Source organism: Antedon mediterranea, chromosome 1, assembly GCF_964355755.1.
Source record: "Antedon mediterranea chromosome 1, ecAntMedi1.1, whole genome shotgun sequence".
Taxonomy (NCBI): Eukaryota; Metazoa; Echinodermata; class Crinoidea; order Comatulida; family Antedonidae; genus Antedon; species Antedon mediterranea.
This window is the reverse complement of record NC_092670.1, coordinates 22,533,406-22,538,309: the sequence shown is the minus strand read 5'-3', so window position 1 is coordinate 22,538,309 and position 4,904 is coordinate 22,533,406. Positions and strand designations below refer to the sequence as shown.

General features: G+C 33.1%; 2 long non-coding RNA genes across 2 annotated transcripts; both read right to left on the bottom strand.

Moving 5' to 3' along the window:
* Positions 1-22: 22 nt before the first annotated feature.
* On the bottom strand, positions 23-1,050 carry LOC140048268 (uncharacterized). Its single transcript, XR_011845069.1, has 3 exons — positions 963-1,050; positions 567-705; positions 23-239 (listed from the first exon to the last, which is right to left on the bottom strand). It is a non-coding gene; the product is annotated as an uncharacterized lncRNA (long non-coding RNA).
* Positions 1,051-3,053: 2,003 nt separating this feature from the next.
* LOC140048257 (uncharacterized) lies at positions 3,054-4,904 on the bottom strand. The gene is made up of 3 exons (XR_011845068.1): positions 4,811-4,904; positions 3,477-3,772; positions 3,054-3,065 (listed from the first exon to the last, which is right to left on the bottom strand). It is a non-coding gene; the product is annotated as an uncharacterized lncRNA (long non-coding RNA).

Here is a 4,904-nt window from a genome sequence, read left to right as displayed (position 1 = left end):
TTTCACTATGCCTTGTATAACAATACCAGTAATCAGTGTCAACTTCCTGACATCTACTTGTACCCAATCGTCAGTACCGTTTGAGATCCCTGGACACCATCCATTGGTGCTCTCATGGCCAACCTTTTCAAGTCTAACAAATGATTTGTTGGTAATGTTATCCATATTTGTTATCTGTATTTGTTCATCAGTTATTAGACCACTCTCCATGCCCAATTGATGAGTACAACCTACAGCAACTGAAAACAAACTTTATTTGAAAACTCTGCGTTTGGCACTGTTTTGAGATGGTTGTGTTACTGTCAATCTGTGGACCACATGACTTACTGTAGATCAGGTGATCTGCAGATTGATTGCCTCCAGCTAAAGCCTAGTCCAAACAAGCAAACTGGAGGCTTCATCTGAGGATCACATGACTTACTGTAGTCATGTGATCCGCATATGGACAGCCTCCAGCTAAATCTTAGTCAACACTAGTAAACTGAAGCTCTATCTAAGGATCACATTACTTGCTAGTGTGTAGCCTGGACTTTAGTTAAGCGTACATATTTAAGTTTGATACTTACAGTTGCACCCAAGAAGTTCAAATCTAAGTGCCGGCTGCTTTGATTGTTCACCAACTATTACTCGTACAAATCTTGCAATAAATGCACTACTAAAAATGTTTGTCATATGAGAATGTCTGTCAGAATTGGTATTATATTGCTATCAAACAAAGAAAAAAATAATTTCAATAATATGTACTGCATGTATGGTTGCCTTGGCCCAAAATGTCAACATTATATCTCAATAATCTATAGTATGTCACATGCCCTTTTCCGTTGATTCAAAGGTATTCATTTTGTTTAAAACAAAGATAAATTAAGTTTTAAAACTCGCATTTCTACTGTGTTTTCAAAGATCATAATGGACGTGAGGTTGGCTTTTTTATAAATCAGAATTTAAATAAAAATCAAATAAACCTTATTATAACAAAGTTCTTCAAACCATGCGTCACCATCTTGACTGTACTTGATAGTGATGTTCTCGGTCCATCCAATAATATCAGAATCAGAGCCTTGAGTTATTATACCAGTAACAACAAACATCATCTTGAGATCAACCTAAAAAAGTGTGTATTATCAATATTAACTTAAATGTTGCTCTGAATAGACTTAAAGATGTATTGTCGCACAAAAACATAAAAAATTAAGATTAATTAAAATAGACTTTGAATAGGCCATTTAGCAATTTTAATATAAATGCACTTCCGTAGACAGTCAATTTGACAATTTTTTTTGTTATTTCTGTTTTTTGATGTAAATTTTTTTTTTCTCAATCCAAGTTTTGGTCAAAGTTAATAAATAATATGTGACATTACAATGGCATATTAAAAAAAAACATTTAAAAATATATTTTTTTCAGGGGGACAATACATCTTTAAGTTTTTCACTTGCAAAGAACAGAGCTGGTGGAAGAACAAGAGCTCCTTTATGCTCTTTTGAAAGAAGACTTTACCCCCAGGTATTTTTGTCATTTCATAGTCCATTGTCTGCTTTCTCCATATTTTCAGCATAATATAGAATCTCAACTCAAAGTTAATCTTTTGATATTCTTGTACATTTTTTGCTTTTCTAAATACATTTAAAGTATATACTTCTCATGGGGAGCTGATCTGGTAGGTGTTGTCCTAGAGGGCATAATCCAAATTTACTTAGTTTAGGACCAGAAGAAATAACATTACCTTACATATTCCAACAAAGCTAACCATTTCATCCATCCTCTTCAGCTCTGTGACCTGCTAAGGTTGCAGTGGACTCTTTCAAGATAAACTGTAAAAAAAGGTCAAAGAATAGAATACATACTCACTTCTATCCAAGGTTCAGTGTCATTAATATCTGGAGCCCAAGCACCATAAGGCTTATCAAGACGTGCAAGGTATGGATAAAACGTCATATTAGATTTCACCAAAGTAGAGGACGCCCTAAACTGTGCATCATTAACAATATCTGAAGATTGTAAACCAAGCGGATTTCGACATAATCCTATAAACAAAACAAATTTATATTTTCTAATATTTGTGATTCTCAATCATCAATTTTAAAAAACATCTGGCTTGTGTTGGCTGGAACTGACATCAATAATGTTTCACTCTTGCATATTCACTGCATTGTATTATTCCCCAACAAATATGAAAAATTATGATTAATAAAATAAAGTGATTTTACTATAAAAAGACAAGCAAACAGCCAATTGACAGACGTTGACTATTTTTGTAATTTATATTATTTTTCCCCCAATTTAATTTTTTTTGTCAAAATTAACAATACATTAAAATAACATTGTTTTCTTCTGGGGAGTGGGGGGAAATATTTCTTTAATGTCATTTTCTGTAAGCAACTTTCTTAGTGACAAACCTTTGTTTGAAAGAATGACATTCTTGTATGTTGTGTTATCTGCCTGTATTTCTTCAAAAGTGACAACTTCACCATGTGACACATTAAATGAAACGTTGTGTTCTGATCCTATCACCACAGTCATATTTGTTTTTGTTCCTAACATATAACATAACAAATTAAGGATGATTATTCAGTTCATGTTTTACTACTGTAGTTGTTTTAAAGAAATTGATACATAAAAAGTTGTTTATTATTAACTCATTATGGACTGTAGAAAATATTCATTCCAAAAATGTATACTCAAGGAGGAGGGGGTTGAGGGACAGTGCTAAAAATCACCCTAGCCCAACTAGCAATTTTCTAGTATGTTTTGTAAACTAGTTAATGTATTATGGTAGACTTGATCTGCCACCTTAAGATTGATTATTTTATAAATTTGCCCAGAAAATGTGTTTGTACTTGGATTGCTCAGGCATTTTGCTATACTTCATATAAAGTATATACAGTAAGTAATATAAATACATTTCTAGCCCTGGGGTGATGTACAGTACCTACATTAGGAGCCAACTTAGCATGTGCTGCCTGACTGATATTGGTGATACCAATAGTGTAGTTATCAAGGACTGGCAATGGTGTTATTTGTTTAAACGAAATATTGCAAACCTCTTCTTGTACTTCAAAAAGTATCTAAAATAAAATAACAAACTTTATTTGTTACAGCACATAAAATCTTATTTCCAACCGAAAAAGAAACTAACTATGCTTAACCTAGATTCTTTGTGTGATTTGATGTATTGAAAACATGTTGCACATACTCTATCTACAATACAAATACTAACTTATCACATATTTAAGCTTGGTTCTTACTTGAATACAATGCAACAATGTAGGTACATTGCAAGTGAGTTGACAGTTCAAATAATTCATTCCACGCACTTAGGTCATTGCGTTGAGTTTAAGTGGGAGAACCAAGCGTAAAAACAATTCTAATTGCGGTTTCTAAAACATGCCTCACCAAACCCAACAACAGCATTGACAGCAGAAAATCTGATGAGCATTTCTGCTCAACTCATAGCTCTGCACAAGACTTAAACTTACATAATCAATTGCCTCTGTGTTGTTGTTATGCACTCGTACAGATATGTTGTAAGTTCCTGGGTAAGCGTACCATACTTCTACAGGTTTTTTCGAGGTGATAGTCGAATTACCATTGCCAAAGTCCCAGCTGTAATGCACCTCTTCACTGATTGTGGTCAGTAGACAGGGATATGGATATACATAACATTCATTCACAAATGTGGTGGAATTGTATGTAGAGTTTTTGCATTCATATTCACAAATATCCATTCCGGGGTGGTCCAGAACAGATAACGTGGCTACTTCAAAAATCTTTGCTGAAAGAATCCCATGAAAAAAAAATGTAAAAAAAACAATTACTCTTAAAACAATGTAATACCACTTAAGTGAATCCTTAAATATTTACTGACTTAAGTGAGGAGGAAAATTGATTAACCTTAGTTTCTTAAACATTTCATTTATTTAGTGACCAACAAATATAAAATATACAGAGATTAATTGGTCAGGGACTACTAAAGTATAATAAAAACTAGAGGTTACTCCGAGAGTACAAACCTCCGCCTACTGTACAATTCCCCTACATAAATGTCCCCGGAATTTATATATTTTTTAAATTTTATTTTTTTATTAGTTCCAAGTGTAAATAGGCTAACTTCACACTACAAAGTTGTGGATGAGAGTTTGGTGTAATGGTTATGTATCCAGCCTCCTACAGAAATTTTTTTTTTTATTATTATTTTTTTTTTTTTTTTTGTTTTTGTTTTTTGTAGACCTTGATCTTATGACCCTGACCAGTAACCACAATTATATGATGAGTCATTGATCATTGTGGCTAAGTTTGGTGAGATTTGGATAAAAACTGTGGTCAGCTTTAGGCAGTAAAATAGTTTTTTTTTAGTTGTGACCTTGACCTATGACCTTTTTCCCTCAAATTCTAACTCGTCCGAGCTTTTGAGGTATAGATCATTGTGGCTAAATTTGGTGAGAATCGGATAAAAACTGTGGCCTCCAGGCTGTTCACAGACACACACACACACAAACATACAGGGGTGAAAATGATGAAAACATAACCTCCTTGGCGGAGGTAATAAGTTATAACTACAAGAGTCAGCAGTCCCATGATCTAAACTAAAATAAATTTATAATAAATAATATGAGTAAAAGAAAAGAGTGAATTTCCCTTTATGGTACAGGAAGAATACATTCTATCCAATCATTCTAGGTGAAAAAACCCTGGAATAATGGGTGTTAAAAAGTCAAGCCAAACTTTATTGTAACAGATGAGAAATAAACACTACCATGACGCAATATATAGTATTATTGTATTAAAAAATGTAAAAGTTAATGTAACTAACCAAATCCAGTACTGTTAATAGTCACGTTAGAAATTGGTGGAGCTATTCTTATGTACGTTAACATCTCAACATTTGATATGGCGTTTGACAGATT